Consider the following 22,074-nt stretch of genomic DNA (forward strand, 5'->3'; position numbering starts at 1 on the left):
AATTAAAGAGACTTACCTGTGAACTGTTTTGTTGTCTCCTGACTCCTCCATTGCCAAGAACTCAACATTATCACAAAGTGTTTTCCCATTCATTTTTTCCATTGGCTTTTTATAAAATCTTTAATAAAAGAATTCTAAGCCATGAACCACACCAACCAGCTCTGAGGTGAATCACAACATTCCAAATGTTTATTTGAAGCAAAAAAGTATTTGAAAATCGGACAAAAAGACAAAGGTACACAACTGTGTACTTATCGTCTTTCACAGACTGGATTGCTGTGTACTTACTGTCTTTTCTTTGACTGGCTGGATTGTGACATTCACAGTGCATCATGGAAGATGACACTTCCTGCTGGACATGTTTGGCGGGTTTGCTGGCCATGCTTCTCTGACTGGTGGATCTGTCACTGCTGGACCATGGGTAGTGTAGTTGTTCACCAGGAATTCCACTATTTTTAAACAGTGAAGTTGAAATAACGTGGACTGATGGCTTCAACAGGAGCATTTACCATCGATGAGCAACCCCTAAAATGAACACAAAAGAGATCCACTAAAGAATCCATTCCACAGTCCAGGTCTACACAATATGTGGGGAAAAATTTGCCAACAGAACTGGCTTCATGTTCACTGAGGATTTTCACTGGAATTACAGTTAATTTTGCTGCTGCATTATCCACTAGAGTAGATACAATTATATTCCTAATATCCCTAATTATCCCTAATAATAACATTTAGAATTAAAATTTTCCAAACAAAGTCTAATTTAAAATAATCATTTTTGGTTTTTGGTTTTGATTTTCAGCACAGTGTGTCAATAATTTTCAGTTTCGGTTTCGGCCAAAAATATTTTGATGCTTCACTAGTATTTACATCCATCGAAATGCTCAGATGACTTTGGTTGCGGTTTGTGGGGGGTAAAATGTCAGCCCCGCCTTTGCTAAGTCAAACCCTGTGAAGGAAAACGATCCAGGTAATGGATCTGAGCGGAGATCATATAATACCCAGCCTGCAGTCTGAGAACTCATCGCTCTTACTGACACTTTCACAACTGTCCTTCACAAATCAGAGGGCATTTCTGAAGCATGTACTTCATCTGTTTATTCCCACCTTTTCTATTCCATTATGCCTTAGTCTATATTATTAGGAAAGGGTGTTAAAATGCAGGGTCCAAAATTAATGTTTTTTTTTATTTATTTTTTATTTTTTTTTATAATTCATTACTGGCCATAAAATAGTTTTGAATGATTTTTTTATTTGAAAATATAATTGTGTCACTACATATATATTTGTAAACACCAGCATTATATATGATAAGCCACTCTTACATTAGCTTACTTGAGCTTACATTAGAAAGGGTAGGTTTTCATTCTTTCAATGCAACTTAAAATTAAACCAAGTACTGTATTACTGGCCAATGGCAATTAACTCTGTTTAATATAGTCACCAAAGCCAATTTCTTCTCATATTAGGTGTGTAGTGGGTGTCAATTTTGTACCCTGTATATGTGCTTTTTTGAGTGGACTTAATAACCAACATAATATGTGTGTATGTATACACCCTGTCTCTGTGTTTGTATATTTCTTCACTTTTGTGTGTGTGTGTGTGTGTGTGTAAATGCACTCTCAGCATTACTCTAGTGTTTGTTTGCATCTGTGTTTGTACCTGGGTTTGCAGTTGCCCACAGTATGCACACTTCTTCCTGCTGTAAATGCAGTTGCTATTGGACACAGAAGAGGTTGTGATGTTGAGTCTGCCGCCCCCACTCCTGCCCCTGCCTCTGCCCTGTGGTGATGCGCTGACCTTGGCCACAGCGCATAGACGCAAACCCTGCAGCCACACCAGCCAGAGGCCTCTCTGTGCAGCCAGGGCCTGTGCAGGTGGACACACACATACACACACATGCTTTCTCCTGAAGAGCCCTGGCCCCCGAGCAAGCACATGTTATGTTCCTCTCATGTTATGTTATGTTTCACAAGAATAATACACTCATTGGCCAGAAAAAACAACAACTTGGTTCTTTGGCACAAAGACTACCACGCTTAACACAAAGAATGTTTATGTGATTTTATATCCACATACTGTACAGATGCATACTGTACAGACACATACTGTACTGACACATACTGTAGTCCCTGATCCTATTACATAATTCTGCAGTCAAAAATATGAAATGTGAAGTGAAATATAAAGGATATATGCTGAAAGTGTTACAGCAAACCTTCAATAAAAATTAGCAGAACTAGATTTTTATTTTCCCCCCATATTTTTAATGTGTGTGGTGCTTGCCCATGCAAAACTCGCCACCACAATATTTGGTTGTTGTAGATGGTTGCCAGGGTGTTGCTATGCAGTTGCTGAGGTGGTTTTTTGTGTGTGTGTGTGTGTGTGCTTTTTAGTGCATTGCTTTGCATTTGTTCTGGATGGTTGCAAGGACATTGTTCTGAGTGGTTGCCAGGTGGTTGCTTACTGCCCCAAAAAGGTCCTAGTCTGAGCCATATCTAAGTTTATGGGATTTTTTTTTTTTTTTTTTGCCTGCTTTATTGTTGGCCAGGCAAAAATGTATTTTGATCACTTATAAAAGTCATAGCAAACCATGATTTGAGGTGTCATCCATAGCACAAACTGTATGGAACTAGTTACATGTCTTAGGTTAGAACAAATTCCTAACCCCAAATATGAGTAATAACAGTGACGTTTGCCTTATGATTAAGGCACCACTATTGATAAAAATTTATTTTTAAGCATATATGTTTATTTAGGCAGAGGCTATTTGCAATAGCGATAGATGCTATTTACACTAAGTAAATAGAATTTGTTGTAAATAGCAACAAAAAGTTAAGGTAGATACTATTCGCACTCCAAATTAAATACTAACCTTCAGTATAGGGGCATCACTGCCTCATGTTTGTTGTGTTTATTTAGAGTCCCACAGACAGTCTACACCAACCCCAACCCCTAGACCTTACCTTAACCTTCCCTTACAAAAATTAACCATGGTTTTACTACAGTAACCATAGTATCACCATGGTATTTTTTTTTAGTAAAATCATAGTAACCACAAAATTAAACATGGTTGCTACAGTATATTAGCATCATATTATTGTAGTAACACCATTGTTAATTGCATTAAAACTATAGCTTCCACCAAAAAACTTGGTTACTACAATACTACTATAGTAAAACCATGGTTAATTTTACCCGGATTAAACATTTTTCTCAACTCCCCGATCTTCACAGTGACCAAATCACTGCGAGGAAATCAACCTATATATTCATTTTTATTTATTATTATAAGTAGTAAACGAAATATTACACAGGAAACAGGACTGGGAAAAAGTGTGAAATAGGGTGGATTAGAACCCAGATCGTCTGCATGAAAAGAAGCACAACCACATCATCATTACCTACTACATCACTGGAACAACACAGAGGTTACTATTTGTCTTTGATTTCTGTGTTTCCACCAGACTATTGGAGTGCAAAGGGATGTGTTGTGTGGCGGGTGCTATTTACACCTAGTGCAAATAGTTACTCTAATTTATTTATGTACAGTACATGTATTTGTTACATGAATTCTCAAAAGAGAAACATTCAAATATTAGAGACTAAACTTATAAAAGCAGTGTGGATATTAGCTTAAGATTTATATCTCTTGAACGCTCCTTGGAAATATACACTTTTCCTTGAAATATTTGGACTGATGACAGATCATGAGATTCTGCCCAGAATGAACTGTAGCATGCTCTTCATCACACTTAAAAGATCAGAGCCCATACAAATTAAGTGACCAGACAACATGGAGGAACACCCTGTCACAACAGACTGCTCTCTCAGTTCTGTTGGCTTAACACATGATCTGAGCGGTGGGCCTCTGAGGATGACATCATCCACAAAAGTTCTCATATTGTTTTAATAAATGAAGTCAGTCAGATTCATTCAATCATATTAAACCAAAGATTGCTTATTCTAAATTAACCACATCTTATGTCTTACATGGAACAGATGATTGATGACAGACCTTACATAAAAAAATATGATTTTGTCAGTTTTTTTTTTTTTTTTAAAGAACCTAACAAAAAGTACTGTGGTTGGACCATGGTACGGTGGAGGTATCAAATGGATCAACCATGACCCAGTTGGATACCTCATGGTACTGTATGATTTTCATATTCATATACAGTACCAAAAATCATACAGAAGCATGGAATTTAAATGGTACTCCAAGGTACTTCAAAGAGTACCATGGTATTACCATTATACCATGTCCAAAAGACGTGGTGATACCATGGTACTTTATTTTTGTAAGGGGAGTCACGATAAAGTTGTGGGAAAGAGTCTTTTGTCATTACACTGGAGTGTGATTTTATTCAAACAATAATAATGTTATTATATTAAATGTAATAATTATACAAAATATAATTATAATTATAAATAATAAATAATATTTTATTATAAATAATACAAATAATAATATTATAATTTTTCAATGAACTGCTTTTTACTGTAAGTGCTGAACCAACCTAAATTCTAATAATTTAAGAATAAAGGTGTATAATCTTATTTAACTGACTCAAACAATTATAAATACACTTCCAAACCAAAAACAAAAATCTACTAGTGACTAAATCTATTATCGTGGTTACAAAGTAAAGCTGAAAAGGACATGCACATAATGTCTTGATATTTGCATTCCATTCAAATGTGATGGTAAAATGGTGTGAAATGATTAATTCTTGTAAAGTGCTTTTCTTGTGCTCTGGGTAGAATGTTCAAAGCAGGCTCACAGACAGTGGTAAGTTACCCAGCAAGAGACGCATTTATTGTGCAGCGACTGGGTCTCTCATGCTACCGGGAAATTTGTATGGGTAATGCGCCATCAACGCATTTCCCAGCTCTCATACACTCTCGCTAAGTACTTTGTTTATTGATGGCACACCATTGCCCTCATCAAAAGCTAGTTCTTCTCATTAGTGCTTTGGAGTTATTTTTATTTGTTTTGTTGGGCATGCTTTTCTTTTAAAACCAGATTCTTTATGGAAAAGTTGTCAGGCACAGCTATCTACACTAAACCTTAAAAATGAATGTTTAAACAATTGTGAAAGTCTTTTTTTAATTTAATGGTGAAATAGATTATTCAATAGATTAGTCATGTTTATACTTCAGACAATGATGGTAGAACCTACATTTGTGCAACCATGAAATTTTATGTTGATGTGTAAAAGCATATTTCTGTATATATTGGCCTACATGGGCTTGGTTAATCTTATCACCTTACAACAACTGTCTGCCTGCTGTGTGGTTAACACGGATATTGGAGCCCACCTAATCGCCTTGGGTCCTCACTCTGCCATAGCTGTAATCAGGGGTGTTCACTCTTTTTGTATCTTTCCTTCTCTCCCTCCTCTTTGCTGGGGAGCTATGAAGGGACCATGTTCCCTGGCAGAGTTCCATACATGGCTCACCCTCCCACTGGAACGCCTGATTCCAGTTCAGCCCTTTACAAGACATGCCAGGACCCTTTGTGTGCCAGGCTGGGCTGGGTGTGCGGGCAGAGTAGGGCTGCTTCCTCGAAATGTCATTATTGAGGGGAAATTGTCACTCTTGTCAGAGGCTGCAGCTGGGTGGTATAGCATTTTACAAAGAAGTATCAGGACTAATCAGCAGTGGAGCGGTCTTTCAATGGCCATTTTGTCAGACACAAGGATACGAGTCTTTGTTTTTCCTCTGTAATTCATCTTGCATTGAAACATCTTGTAATTATCTAGCAGTTCTTGCAATGGAAATGGGTCATTCTCATTTGTGGAATCAATATTACATATTTTGGTCTGTTCTTTCAAAAAGATGAACTTCTTCTGCATATATCAAGTGCAAATTTCTTCATCCTGTTAGACCTCTGTATTTAGAATCAATCTCTTTATGAAATGGAATACTTGCGCTGCCTATACTAAGCTTTTAATTGTCATTGATCGAGTCTCAACTCTCTGTCTCCATCTAATAAAATTATCACTCCATTTCAAACATGGACTTCTTGGTTTGCTTAAAAAAATACAGACATTAGTAAATTACAACACGCATAACCCATCAAGAGATTATAATTAACGTGTGGTGTGCTGCTGCATACATGCCAAATATCCTGACATTACTATTGTATGAATATTCAGAATGCGAAAGTAAAAGATCACATCGGTAGAGAATTTCTCAAAACCAGCAATATGAACCCCAGCAGTGTGTGTGCGAGTGTGTGTGCACGCAACACCAAGTCTATCAGAGATGCAAATTAGCTCTTATTCCTATACATTAATTAGGATTCCCAGAAGAGCAAATCTGCATCTTAAAAACCATAGCAGCCTCTTAAATAGACCATTGCTGAGACTTCACAGTGGTCCCTTCTGCAGACTCTCATGAACATAGAAATAAATGGCTTTTGTTGAATTTTAGTACAGAGATCTGTTCTAATCTAAACAAGAAGAATGTTGAGTAACTAACAGAAATTGAGTCAATTAATGACATGTGAATGACACTTATGTTTACCTTCTCAGCTGACGCTTTCTCACCCAAAACAACTTGTTCTGTAATACAGATCCTGTATTAAATCACATGTGTCTCCTTATGTGTTAAGGGTCATCACAGGCAATTAATAGTCACACAAATTATGATAAATATGTTATGTTTTGCACATACTGGCCTGAAAATTGCAACTGAGGATTTCAAATATGCATTTAAGATTGTAGTACAGCATGACAACATGGATTAAAAAAATAAATACAAATTTTGTTTATGTTAAGCAATGCACTCTCTTTTACTTTCTCTCTCTCTACCCAGTGAAACGGGGAGGTACTCTACCGTTTCTCCACTGCCTGGGCTCAGACTCATGTCGGAAACCTCCCACGAGGGGCCCCGTGTAATTCGATGCATGCTGTTAAAGCTTAGAGTATATTGTCTTCTCTTGCTTATGAAGCCTCCACCCACTGGCCCACCCTACATTTAGCGGATCATGTGACTGTGGTAAGTCATTTGCAAGTACAACAGTTCTCTGTGAGCTCCCATTCATTTCCTGAGAACTGCCCTAAGCAGCTGAGAGAAGCGGAGAGGGGAGGGAGTTACAGAGAGAGAGAGAGAGAGAGAGAGAGAGAGAGAGAGAGAGAGAGAGCAAGCGAGAGAGAGGACTTTATAAGGAAGACAGTTTCTGTCGCTCTGCAGCTCCTGATCAGGTCTGTCTATATTCCCTTTTGTTTATTCTTGTTGTTCTTTTTTCTGTTCTTGCTTGTTTGTCTCTGCTCTGTGCATTTTGTTCATCTGTCACTGTAGTGTTACGCCAAATGACAAGTCTGATGCTGTCCAGGCTTCTATAACAACTATACAATGCAGGTGGCCAAAGACATTACAAAAAAGAATGATGTCATTTATTTCTGTACACTTATATGTGGTGTTCTATCAGTTTCAAATATATATAAAGTCATATATACAATATAAATACACTAAAAAGTGGTCTGAACTGCTTTAGCAGTTTCTGTGAAGTTTAATTGTTGTTACATCACTTTGGTTCACAGAGCATACCTGGGATTTTCTCAAGCATATTGAGGTGTTTTGGAGATATTTGTTCTACTTTTTAGAGAGGCAAAGTGGTTTCAGGGTTAAATATTGACACACTGTCAGAGGTGTGTATGTGTGTGTGCGCGCGTGTGTGTGTGTGAGAGAGAGAGAGAGAGAGAGAGAGAAAGAAAGAAAGAGAAAGAGAGAGAAAGAGAGAAACAGAAGAGGGGTAGAGTGGTCTCAGAGTGCCCACTGTTCCAAACTGAAAAAGTTTGATCCCCTGTTAGGGGCGTGCATGTATGAATGTAAATGTGTGTGTATGCTTGGTGATGGCACGTGTATCTCTAAAATGATGACAGGCTTCCTGGTGAGTGGAGTTACCGTGGTGACAGATGAGGGTAGGAATCAGAGACTGAAGTGGTGGAGGAAGGACAGCAAGGGGGCGGGAAGTGTGTGTTTGTATGTGTGCGGTGGGGTGTTGCATGGGTGGTGTGGTGGATGTCATCTGCTCCTCAAGGAACAGTCATCAGTATTGATGGCTGGCTGGCTGTCAGCGACGGGGCTCCGGGGTTGGTGTGGCTGTGGGCTGGCCTGTGGATGTTCTTTTCAATTACGGCAGACCTGGCCGCAACTGACAGCGAAGGCATTTGCTTGTGGAGAATGCGGTGGAGGTCTATGTGCATTTGTGTGAGTGTGTAATTGTGTTTTTGGGATTGGGTGTAGGTAGGATTCCTGTTTTTAGTGCATGTGGGACAGGTTTTATCTACATTGTAGGGACCAGGAAACGGTCCCAAAAAAGAAAACAGCTTATTTAAAATTTAAAAAATGCAGAAAGGTTTGGTGAGGGTTAGGTTTAGGGGTTGAGTTAGGGGACAAAAAATATCATTAACTCATTATAAAAAAAAACAATAGAGGTCCATGATAAGTCCACAGCATGACAGAAAAACAAACATTTGTGTGGGTTAGATATTGCCTGTATTGTGGGAACCAGCCAACAGTCCCTTTGAGGAAAATAGCTAAGTAAACATACTAATAATGTCTTATTAAAAATATAAAAATGCAGAAAGGTTTATGTGAGGGTTAAGTTTAGGGGTAGGGTAACAGGATAGATATCAATAGAAGTCAAACAATAGAAGTCATGTACTGTGAGTCCCTCCATGATAGAAAAACAAATGTTTGTATGTGTGTATGTACTTTGGTAGTGTGACTGTGTCCTGATCTGTGTGACTTAATGCAGTGCTAATGTTGGTCACTCAGCCTTAAACTGAAGCAGCCACTGCTGCTCAAGGCTATTCAGTCAGAAAGATTAGGTTATTTAATGCTCACTCTCACTGCGGTTAAGACAGAGTAGACACCTGCTTTTATACTCCTTACCCTAGTATTACATTTGTGTAATTTTTCTCATAATATTTGTGCAATGTACCTCAATATTGATACCTCAAATTGTGCGTCTTATTGAGGAGAGGTGTGCTATTACTTTTCTAAGCAATCAGACTCACAGTTTTGCCTGACAGACAATAAACTGATGGAAAAATATATTGAAGGAGTAACCTGAGCCATAACATGGTACTAGTATTGGGGGTGGGATCTTATGACGTGGGCCACTAAGCAACCACCTAGTAATGGCATAGCATCCCTCCAGAACACCTTGACAACTGCAAAGCAATGTGTTACAAACCACTCAGAACATCCTTAGCAACCGCAACCAAAGCCCTGGCAACCACCCAGAACAACCTAGTGAGTTTTGCATGGACACAAACCACTTAGATTTTCCTCTTTACATCAAATAGAACAGTTGTTTAAATCCAATCTTGATATTCAAATCAAAATGTACCCACTCATATTTACTACACACATTCAAAAAATAAATTTAATATATATTCAATTAGATATTTTAAATTTAATTCTATCCTCTCATACGAACTATACAGTAGACGTTCAAAACATGTTGGACATGCATGGATAAAATCAAACTTCATTTGTTTCATTGACTTTGTGGAGTATATTTGATTGCCACTGTGGTCCCTATCAGAAGAGAATTGGAGGATTTTATCTGTGGCTCTGAGATAGTAATCAACCAGATACAGCACTCAATAATAGGGCCCAATAATCACAGGACAGCATATCTGTTTATCAGCACTGCTTTCCATTGCATTGGAGGATTCCATTAAAACACATCATGAGTGGGCCCTGCTGACCATGTGGATCAGGAATTAAAGGTTAGCACCCTTCTGCTTGGAGGAGCTTTACACAGGTGGACTAGGTATAGTAAATTATTAATGGAACTTGCCTGAGACAGGACACCTTACTGAAAGGATTATCTGGGAAATCCTCGAAAGACACCCTTGAGCTCCAGGCCAGACAATGGGCTGGGATCGAGCACCCAAACCAGCCCCATCTGTCCTAGGCTCGGCACGGGGGACTCAGAAATGCCCCTGTGTCTATGAACTGTTGGCTCCAAATGATCAAATGTTTACCATTGCCCTCAATCACCCTTCAGTGGCACAGAAAATTCAGAACATGGACATCTTGAGTTAATGTTGGGTATGTCACTGATCCTGTTCAACATGGAAAGCATGTCATACTAATGATAATCTTCATTGCAATGATGGAAACAGGTGTGTGTTTTCTTGATTACTGTGGTGCATACTGAGGCAGAACTATGAAACAGAATGAAAAATAATTTGTCATTCCTTTTTACATCATGACTTACAATATACAGTATGTTTGCAGTGTGGCTGGTTTCAAGGATATCAGTAAGTAAACTGTAGCATATGAAAGACACAGAGTGTGTTCCTCAATAGGATAATGACTCATAAGTGTTTGCTAACTCAGAAAGTCATGTCATGATTGTTTGGTAATACAAGAAGGACTCAATATACAGGTAACTGTAAATTACAGTCATATAAACCAAAAGAAACACCATACTCAGTTGTGTTTTGTGTATCAGATTAAAGATAATTAAATTAAGGCTACTGGATAAAAACATAGCTAATACTTTACATTAAGGTTCTATTTGTAAACATTAGTTTATGAATTAGGTATCATAAATGAAAAACGACAATTATTACAGCATTTAATTATATTGGTGTAACAATTAAGGAAAGGAGGAAGCTGGGGCTGGCTTGACAAAACACGTAGACATTTATTGTTGCACTTTTCAGTCGTACACAATAACACACTGCTTCACACTATGTTATGCTTTTCAGCTTTACTACACATAAACTCCGTTGGCTTTTCAGCTCAACACTACACACAATCAGCTTCGTGCATCTCTTTCTATCATCTGCCACTGTCTCCTCTCCTTAAATAATCCCTCTGCCCCTCCGAAACCGCGAAACCGGTGAGATGTCGCTCGGCCCCGCCCTGCTCGCCACATACCCCCATCGCCAAAGTCAGGTCGGGGAATTCTCTGGACTGTGACATACTCCCCCCACCCCCGTTTCTAGGGAGGGAGCGTTGATGCGTCAGGATGGTCTCCGGGTCTGACCCGCACGTGCCTGGGTGTGGGAACAGGACAAGGGTGAGGTGAGGGGGAGGGGGAGAATAGAGAGAGAAGAGAAAGCAGAGAGGAGAGAGATGGGCTTGCTGGACCTGGACACGCCGTCGACTGGCCCTCAGCTCGCTGTACTGCTTCTGTCCGCGATGCCGGCCGATTGCATTGGAACCCTCAGCCATCCCTTTCAGTTGCCGGTTGATGCAGAGCTCCAGCGTTACTGGATCACGCACTCCTTCGGTGTCGCGATCCTCAGTCAGTGGCGAGGACTACTTGACGGCGCATCCTTCCTCCTCCCGGGTATCATCACCAGTGTAACAATTAAGGCAAGGAGGAAGCTGGGGCCGGCTTGACAAAACACATAGACATTTATTGTTGCACTTTTCAGTTGCATACAACAACCCACTGCTTCACTCTACATTATGCTTTTCAGCTTCACTACACAAACTCTGCTGGCTTTTCAGCTCAACACTACACACAATCAGCTTTGTGCATCTCTCTCTCTCGTCTGCCACTGTCTCCTCTCCTTAAACACTCCCGCCGCCCCTCACTGGAACGTGAGAACGGTGTGTCACACAGGTGGACCTCATTCACCACTTATCTTCCCGGCCTCGCTCTGCCCAGACGCTGCTTGGCCCCGCCCTGCTTGCCACAACTGGTTAATGATAATTTACCAAAATACTATTGTTGATTGTTTGTTTGTGTAAGATCATATTGCATTTTCTAATGTTGTTCTGCAAAATTCTCACAAGATTCACATTTGCTGCAAATGAGGTTGAGGTATGGGTAGGTTTGGTGTTAAGGCCCAGGTATCCACCTTTTCACAGGCAGCGAAATTACCCATTATGCTTAGCGTGTTCTTCCAATGTGGATGCTACAGACTCCGCTTTGCAGCTTATTCCCATTAACAAGCACTGAAATATCACTAACAACAGTCAAAAACGAGTGAACAGTCTGTATTTACTTAACGTAAATCCCTTTCTCACTAAAGGCCGTGTGTGGACTTTTGGTTTCGATGGCAATCCCTGAATAGATAAGTACACTGGGTAAAGTTACTGGGCTCTAGTGCTCTCTGCATGCGCCCTGTATGTGTGTGTGAATGAGAGAGAGACAGACATACAGCATGCAGAGAGAGAGAGAGAATTCACATATATGATGCGCTAGATTTAGTTACGTTTTTTGTTGAGCATTTCAATATGAAAACAGCCAAATCGTGGACATTTAGGGAATCTAGAAATCCCGACTGGTCACTTTTTAAGGTTCGAAAAAAGAGGAAACATCCATGAAATGAGGACTTATGGTCATAATAGGTTAAATTTAAAATCTTCAGATTTGAGGCATGTAACTTTGCATTATTTCTGCATTACAAGTGCTGCCTTCGCATGCACTCTTTTGAGAACTCTGTCTCTCCCTTATTCACATATACTCACAGCGCGACATGAGATATTAACCTCGTAAAGATGATTAATAAAACAAACGCTTGGTTTAAATGTTTCCATCTTTTTTATCTTTTAAAATGACAGACAGTATTTGGAATTATCTGTCAGTTTTTATTTATTTTTTTTAAAAAGGCAAGTGATGGAGAATAAGTTTAATGCAACCTCTGATTATTAAATCTGGTTCGACTCTAAATATTTCAGCATTGGCAGCTTTTGGGGGGCTTATCGTGGTGACATTAATGTTCCAGTAGTTTTTAAGCCACCTGTAGTTTTTATAACACCCTATAACGGCACATAATTATCCAGACCCTTAGCTGATCATCATCACCAGTAACGTTAGTCTAGCTGATACCAACAACTAAGCGGAGCATCCGAGAGGAAGTCTCTCGCTGCAATGGCGCTGCCATGGAGAAGTCAAGAAAAAGGTGGATACTTAGTTTTTGCGTGTTCCGAATCGGCTTGCGCCTAGTCCACCGCGTTGCCTTTGTGAGTATACTCTTCTGACCATGAGCGAATACAAACACGTTTGATGCATGACCACTACAACTTCTTTGTGATACTCTTTTAGTACAGTCAATAGCAAGTGCATACCTCAGCGACGCGCACAGCCAAAGACTGCATGCACGGGGTAAGAAAATGTAGGCGGCGCACGGTCAAGCGGCTGTGTTGATGACGCAATTTGCGTCACACATACTGTGCTCAACGCGGACACCCAAAGTATATCTAGGGGTTAGGATTTAGAATAAGGGTTGAGGTAGGTTTAAGGTTAGGTTTAGGATAACAGTGTAACTACAGATCTACAATGCAACAACAAGTATGTACATAATAAGTACATTGTATCAAATGCATAAGTATGTACATAGTAGTTAAAGACACCCAATATAAAGTGGGTCCCGGTGTAAAAAATGTATTAGAATACTTAGAAATTATCTTTAACGAAAAATAAATGCTGTAAACATGTTGTTCTTTATTAGTCAATGTTAACTATTGTACTAACTAATGTTAACGAATACAATTTTATTGTAAAGTTTTACCAAAAAACATCAAAATGTCCATGTCAAAGATCTGTTATAATGATATGACACAAGAAAAATGGTCTTGATGTAAAATTTAAGCCACCAGTACATTTATATGCGCCGTTATAATCGAGCTACGGCAGGACTTTGCATACTCAAGCTATAGTCTTCATCTGTCTGTCCAGGCATACGCAATGCGTAATCAAATGTTTGAAGAAAAGTCTTCAGACAAATACGAGGCCTACTGTTGTTAGATTAATGCTAGATTAATGCGTGTACATGCTGGACGAAGCCGAGCTACAATCACACTGTCTTGACTAAATCGTACTAGTACGATTTCAGTCCTACTAAAGTGTTTAAATGACATAAAAAATAAAAATAAAAATAAAAATGTTGTCCAACTGAAATCAAACTTTTAAATTACATGTAAACAAACTGAATGTCTGAATGTGGTTAACTGTACGTCTGAGGTTTCAACATTTTGCTAAGATGACAAAATATTCTGGTACGTGTCCTCAAGGGTAGTCAACCCTTGACCCTCGCGTCCAGCCCTAGTTTGTTTACTGAAGCTGTGTGTGATGGAGTTTGCTGAACACTCTGACACAGTAAGCAAAACGTGGAATTCTACATCTGTTTTAAGTACCATCGCTCCTCAACACAAATGATATAACACTGTATGCACACTACACACTGTTTATCTGTCATATACAGTGTTTAGAATGCACTTCAAGATCTTTAGCAGGATATGAACAAGTGATTGTTTTGAAGAGACACTGATGTGGGTTTTTTGGTAAGTAGACATGGAAAGGCTTTGCCTGACAGTACAAGAAATCAAAGACGACTAGACTAATGCTTTACAGTATCTATGTGCTGTCCTCTGCCTGTCGTCATGACAACACGTTAACACACCTAGCTGCTGTCCTTTAACCTGAGATTACTTTTTGGAACTTGTATTAGAAAAATATATTCAATAAAATCCCTCAAGGCGTTCCAACTTCACTCCATCAGCCAACTGAGACTCGTACCTGGCATCTAATTCTGGATATCATCAGAAAACATGCAAAGGTAAATTCAAAAGCAGACTGCTACTGCATATGCAGCATGACTAAAAAAAGCCAGGTTCTTATTCTATTATGCAAGGATATGGGTGCCGGAATGAGTCAGATTTTTGTGTTCCACTGAAGAAAGAAAGTCATTTGGGCTTGGAACAACACAAAGGTGAGTAAATGATGAGAGAAATTTCATTTTTGGGTGAACTATTTCTTGAAAATCAGTCTGAGTGTGGGCATGCATGTTGATACAATCTGCATTTCTCATGAAAATATGAAGTATGTGTTTGTACCTGGTCCTGTATATCCCAAACGTGTGTTTATGTGTGTGTGTTGAGGCTATTGTGCAATGCACTGAAAGGCTGCAAGGAGGTGTCTTAAAGAACCTCTCCACTATTAAGTCTAGAGGATGCAGCCAGCCCCTCGAGACAGGAAGAGAGGAGTGGGTTATTGTACTGATGATAATACACTCCGCCGCCTCCACCCGCAGACCCTCAGCCCTCCTCCCGTCCACCTCCGCAAACACGCAGGCTCACTACATTGTATAACCTTCACTGCTATACAAACTGCTCTTATTTCCATGTGAAGTATGTTGAAAGATAGAGCGTGCATGAAATTAATGAAAGGCCCAAACTATCTCCTTAAATTGCGTTGATTGCAGCTGTGCAACTGCAAGTGTCATTCAAATGAGTCTTTGAATTGCTATTATTTGTAAAAAATAATAATAATAATAATAAAAATAAATCACTGTTCCCAATATGAAACCACCTGAAATAAGTCTGAAATAAGTGGTGCTTGCCCATGCAAAACTCGCCATCATAAAGCAAAGGTGTTGCCAAGGTGTTGCTATGCAGTTGCTATGGTGTTCTCAGTTCTTTTTAGCAGTTATGATGTGATTTCTAGGTGGTTTCTTTCTAGTTTTAGAACAAACCCCTAACCCTAAGTATTAGCAAGCACCACTAATTATCGAATCAAACATTACCACTAAAAATAATGTAAGTTCTCACATGAGCACTCAAGCCACTGTGAAAATCTTCTCTCATAGTTCTCATGAACGTGTAACAGACGTCAACATTTTAGCTGAAAAATGACTTACACTACCTATCTTTCGTATGCCTTCAGAGGCCTTGCAATATGACGCATGAGTCACATGGGCTACTTTAATGACACTTTTGGCCGCTTCTTTAAGCTTTCAACTGCCATTGTATTAAGAAGATGGACCAGAATGTTCATTAAAAAAATTTCCTTTTGTGTTCTGCATAACAAATTATGTCATATGGGGTTGGAGTGGGTGAGTAAATATGACAGAATTTAAATTTTTGGTTGATCTATTCTAAGTCTTTTTGTGTTAAGTATTTGTTAAGCCATTTACCATCTGAGGGTGCACAGCTCAAGTGTGAAACAGTATTGTTGTTTGTTCATCTGTGCATGATGTTTTCTTTGGTAGGAACTCCTACCTTTTCAGCAAACAGAACTACCCTGCCGCCACAGCTGGTACTAACACAGATGGCCCTTAAAAGTTAGCATTGGCCACCTTTAAATGGATTTACTTGAATGCTGGGGGCAGCTGTGAGTGCATTCTTAGCAGGCATAGTCTTTAAGACAGGGGGCATTCTTCTTAACTGTCAATCACATTACGGGCAATTGTTGTTGGATGACAAACAGGATGTGCATTACTAATTGGAAGAGCTTCATTTTAAAGTCATGGCCATGTAGGAAATCAACTGTTGGTTTACACTGCCCAAGGGCAACGTTGATGTACTATTAGGTGGAGCTCATAATTGCAATGGTCAAAGAGTCACGCTACGTGCCCTCTGAGACACTAAAGGGTTTTTACTGCAGTGACATTGCTGAGAGTCAGGACTGTCACATGTCAGTGATAAGCCCAATTACAATGGGCTGGGTTCATTAAAAGTGGATTAATGACATGTGACTCAATGCCACATTACAGACCTGTTCATTAGTCACAATGACCTGTCACAAGGAAAACAGAGGTTTGAGGCTTGTTGTTAGAATATTGTAACAAAGACAGTGCTCAAACCAAAGATGTCTGACATAACAATACATGCTGATAAAGTAAAGGTAGAGAGATGGTGAGAGAGAGAGCTGTGAAATGTTGCTGGTCAGAGGCATTTCATTTGTTTTCTTTGCTGAATTGGAAATGAGGTTGGACTTGCAGTTCCTGTGTGCACTGAGGGCTTGACAGGAGGAAATACGGAGTAGAAGAGGCATATCAGCAAATGCACAAGCCTTATTGATCCAGCACAGATCATCAGCTTTAACATCCACCTCTTTTTGTGGTGACCAATCCACCCCTGCCATACCTCTCGGAGCAATCAAGGTTTTTGTGTCAGATCTATTTTGAAGCACGGGCCACTAAGACCACTGCACTAAAAGGGGGAAGGGAAGAGGTGTGCTAGCAGTGGCTAGGGCCTCTCATGTGCAGCCCACCATTTCAAGATGATAAGCAGTGTGATTTTGTGTATAACAGCAGAATTATTGTATTTCCTTAAATACTTTGGCACACATACAGTATAGGTATATATTTTTGCAAATATATACAGTATATATATATATATATATATATATATATATATATATAGGGCTAAGAGATTTAACTCGTTAATTTCTGCAATTAATAGTTGACTGTTTAATTTTGTTTTACGCAATTAATGCAGTATCCATTTTGTTAACTTCCTGAAACTTCACTAATGTTTTTTCCCACTTCCTGTGGCTACAATTGTCACATATAAATTTCCAGGGGGTACAGACTCGACTACACATCCTAGCAGAGAAACTGATTGTGTGGAGCAGTGCATACCATTCATTACGCACAACGCATGTCCTGAGCATAATAAACATGTGAGCGGATTTACTATATGGAGAATGGAGACTTCACCCGCAAGCGGTGAGCCAGGTGTGGGAGAGATTCATGCAAGCAGCCACATCTCTTCGCTTTGTCTGAAAACGCTCACTCACAGTGATCTGATTCAGAACCAGTGAGTCTAAAAGAAACCGCGCGAGAGAGACCCAGTGTGTGCACGATAGAGACTGAATGGCAGCCAGAGAAAATAATAGTTTTGAGATTTTAAACTTTAGCAAACTAAACTTTAGCATTAGTTTTGTATATGTATGTATAGTGTCTAATAATGCACTGTAAATGTACACTTAAGTTTATCTTGGCAATAAATCTTGATATAAATTGAATTCACCCATTTGATTCTATTATTAAGCTTTCGGGGGGGGGGGTTGCTGCACCTGTGAGTAAGAGGGTAAGTGCCAGAGATGAAAGGACAAGCAGTTGCCGCTTGCAGAGGCAGCCTCACTAGGGTCTGCTTGGGGGTTAGGAAACTGGGAGCTGCAGGATAGGCAGAGAATGAGTCGAGTGAAAATAGGCAGAAACACTGAAGAAACAGTGGTGGTTGCTGCCGCATGGAAATGAGCTCTCACGGGAGCTGCTTTTGTGCTGGAGGACTAACAACGTCTGTGGCTGGGAGCAGCCTCCCACCGCCTGGGCAAATCTGCCCGAGGTGAGAGCGGGACCACCCCGCCCCGGTCTCGACCTTATGTCACCTCCAGACGCAATTTGACGGGAGGGGCCCATGCTGCGAATGGGCTAACCCCACGGTTGTGAGGCTTGGCAGCTACTCAAGCAAACGAGCTCCTCCTGCAATCGAATGGGGACCCTCACTGCATTCGAACGGGAGAAGTATTCGCAGCGAAATGAATGAGAGAGCCCACGACACAAATAAACGTGAGTTAGCTCACACAGCATTCACACGAGAGACCCCCACTGCGCTTCAAATGGGAGAGCACTTGAATGTATATGAGTGGGAGGGCCTTCACAGCGGTACAAACGAAAGGGCTACTGGTCTAGCCGGTGGGGGCCCTCGCAGCATCCACACGGGAGGTCCCTCCGTGTATACGGGCAAGGCAGTTTGGAGCAAGCCACCCCCCTTTGGATCATTCAAATGGGAGAGCCCTTAACATGATTGCGTTGGATGGGTCTGCAATGCTGACCCGGGGGCCACCCCCATGTTTGGGCAGGAATGCCCCGAGAGGAGGCGTGAATCCAAACCAATCAGAATCAACCTGGGCCCCCTCTCCAGACGCAGTGGGGGCTTGTAGTGTCATTCGGATGTAGAAATGGTTAGTATGGATATAGTTGAGTTAAGCGTCGGATGACCAATGGCCCAGTAAGTGTATTTGGTGCTTGGGCAGGTCTTTGAGCTGCTGCGGTTGCGGTGCCGATACGGAAGGAATGGCTTGAGTATAGTTTATTTGAGATGCCGTATTTAAGCAGGGCCCTCTGTAATGGAGATAGTGTGATAGTGATTGGAAGGGCTGGATGGGAGTTGGCAGATTGAAAATGAATGCCCTCTTTTGGTCTGATCTGTTTTACTTAGTTTGATAAAGTATCTGATTGTATCGTTGTTTATGATGTGGAGATCTGAAATTGTGGGATGGATTCTTGGGTCGAATTTGCCATGGTACTGAGCTCCGAACAGTGAAGGAAGCCGAAGAAGGCGAGGATGAACATGGCATCTATTGTATTTTATTTTATTTATTTATTTTTTTTAGGTGTTTTGAGAAATGTAACCCTGGCAGAGAGTATTTTAGGCATCAGATTAGCAGATCGGTGGTGAGGGGTTGCCTAGTATCATTTGAGAGGGTGATTTATAGGAATTTCAGTTCTGAAGGAACTGGGGCTGGTGTCGGGTTCGCTTCTGGGGCCAAGGCTATGAATTTCTGCTGAGCGGAAGTGACTGGAGACTGGCGGAGGTTTTGTGACTGCGGTGTTGGAGGGAATAGCAAGAGGTATGGCTGTTTGAAGTGTGAATGTGGGAAGGCGAGCTGGAGATTCGAGGTTAGCTGAAAAGGATTCAGGACCAGGTTCTCTTGCTGAGGCAGCTTCGCACAAGGAACAGTTTTGGGGTAGGGGAGATTAGGATGATAGAAAGGAGGGGGTAAAGTGAAGAGGGGAATGGTTCTGGGGCTGGGTTTTCCAGCGAAGGCAGCCTTGTGTGGGAATATGCTCTGGTGGCCCATAGATAGGAAGGGATAGAGGGATGGATGTTGGCAGGAAGAATAGGCATCTGGAACGTGTGATAGGCAATGTCAGGATACGTGCTTGCATGTGCATTTACGAGATGAAAAGGCTGAATCCTCAGGCACGGGACTGCACAGCGTTCAGTGGGAGAGCTTACGATTTGTGTGAGAATGTTTTATGCTGTATTTTACTGAGCTCGCTCAAAGCTGCTAGTGGGCCCGCATGGCATATGACGGTAGGACACTTGAGTCTTGTGGAAGCGATATATGATGCATTTAAAGAAACTCCCTATGCGAAACGAACAGGCTGAATCCTCGAGCATGGGATCACACAGCGTTAACAGGAAGAGCCCGTGTTTTCATGTGAAAAGTTCACGCTGCATATAAGCAAGAACTCACTCTGCGATACGAATGGGTTGAGTCGTCAAGCATGGCATTCGACGTGAGGCCGTATAGTAGGCGATGTTTTGAATGAAACTGATTGATGCAGAGATGCCGGCTTATGGCGGACTGTTTAGGGAGGACCTAAAGTGGCCTGACTGTTGTGAATCACTAGGTGGGTGATGGTTTGTTTAGTATGAGTAGCATAATATGGGTTACAGAGCCATGGAAGCTGAAATGCATGGCCTGAAAGACGTGCCACATTGTGGCGCTTTGACAGCACACTGCGCTGTTTGCCGTGTAGTGTGAGTTTGTCGCGTAGCCCGAAAGACGCCACGGTTACAGTGCTTGGATGGTGTCCTGCGCTGTTTTGCCATGTAGTGGGAGATTGTCGCATGGCCCGAAAGATGCCACAGTTGTGGCCCTTGGACAGCGTGTTATGCTGTTTTGCCGTGTAGTGGGAGTTTGTCACATGGCCTAAAAGACACCACAGTTACGGCACTTGTACGGTACGTTTGTACTGCTTAGGGAAGTATTGAGCCAATAGTAAACATGTAACATGGTAAATGTAGCATCTGCGGATGCCTGAACATAACTGTTTGCTAGATTAAATGTCAGGAACATATGTGAAGGAATGTCAGGAAACATGCTTGCGTGTGCATACATACAACGTCATTTAAGGTTGGTTTGTCATGAAATTAGAAGGCAACTGAAACTACGTATCCAAATAAAAACCGTAGTCTGATGTTTATTTAACTTATGGTTTAATATGGTCCAAACCATATTTAACGTATGGTTTGGGGCTTTGTGGATTGTTTTCCAACATAATGCGGGTAATTTCATTGACTCGTTTTGATGAGGACTTATGAAATCATTTGGAGTTTGAGCCTGAGAGTTGGGTTTAATAGATACCATATGGGCGCCGTTTGCGGTAGTGTGATGGATAAAATGACTTGTTTATATTGATGACCTGTAATAAATCAGAAAAAGAGGAATATTGTGAGTATGAAGCAAAGTTCAAAGCCTAATCATCCGGCATCGATTTAAACCCATTATTTTAAACTTGGGTGGAGCGTAAGATTATGACAGATTGTTGAATGCTTTTAAAGTCATGGCCGAGCTTGTTAAGAGTTAGTAATCCAATGATTACATATTAAAATAACAACCCAGTCTCATGAAAATTTGTACATATTTTATGAGTTGACTATTTTGTATGATTTCATACGAATTCATTCATAGAAATTTTTTGATTTCATCACGTGCAAATCCCCGTATGTCTAATGTGGAAGCGCGAGTTTCACGCACAAGGCGTTAAGGACATGCTTATTAATATTATGCCCTTACCTAAATCCCTTATCTAAACATAACCGATCAGTAGAGTGTGTAAACATGATAGGAAGCTGTTGTGTGTGACAGAAGCAAGTAATTGTTGCGTATTAGATGGAAATGATGTCCAGCGACATCATTGGCTGTAGTGAAAGTCGTACAAATTCATACGAATTAGCCAAATTTAGAAAAAGTCGTACGAATCCTTACAATTTTGCTGTGAGAGTGTGTAGTTAAATAATTAAAATATATGATGTTTTAATAAATGACTAACCAATTTCTTGCAAGTTCTTTGAGGCAAAGTATAAAGTAAATATATTTATGATTATATTTTAATGTTTGTTTTAATTTACCATGTACCATGATTAATCACAATTAATCACAGAAAACTGTGCAATTAATTAGTTAAAAGTAGATTCACAGCCCTAATAAACAATATCTATCTATCTATCTATCTATCTATCTACCTACACACACACACACACACACACACACACACACACACACACACACACACATATATATATATATATATATATATATATATATATATATATATATACAACAGTTAGTTCCGGTCCTCGAATCTGATTGAACGAGAGACGTTCCATGAGCACTGATGGTCTGACACCATCAGCACTCGGACACTTCACTGTGTGTGTATCACACCTCTTGTGTTCGTGCCATTCTAAACTAAAGTGTAAGAGCAGTGCATATGTGTTAAGAGCAACTGTTTGTCTTTTTTTTACATTACATATGTTAGCCAGCAGGTGGTGGCAAAAGAT

The 22,074-nt window shown here is 40.4% G+C and overlaps 1 protein-coding gene across 1 annotated transcript in view; it reads left to right on the forward strand.

Moving 5' to 3' along the window:
* Positions 1-7,071: 7,071 nt before the first annotated feature.
* Positions 7,072-22,074, forward strand: part of klf12b (Kruppel-like factor 12b) — a 63,398-nt gene continuing 48,395 nt past the window's right edge. The window contains exon 1 of the mRNA XM_051709263.1: positions 7,072-7,211. The gene's annotated coding sequence lies outside the window, so the exon portion shown is untranslated. The remainder of the gene's footprint in view (positions 7,212-22,074) is intronic.

This window comes from Myxocyprinus asiaticus, chromosome 10, assembly GCF_019703515.2.
Source record: "Myxocyprinus asiaticus isolate MX2 ecotype Aquarium Trade chromosome 10, UBuf_Myxa_2, whole genome shotgun sequence".
In the NCBI taxonomy this organism is placed as follows: domain Eukaryota; kingdom Metazoa; phylum Chordata; class Actinopteri; order Cypriniformes; family Catostomidae; genus Myxocyprinus; species Myxocyprinus asiaticus.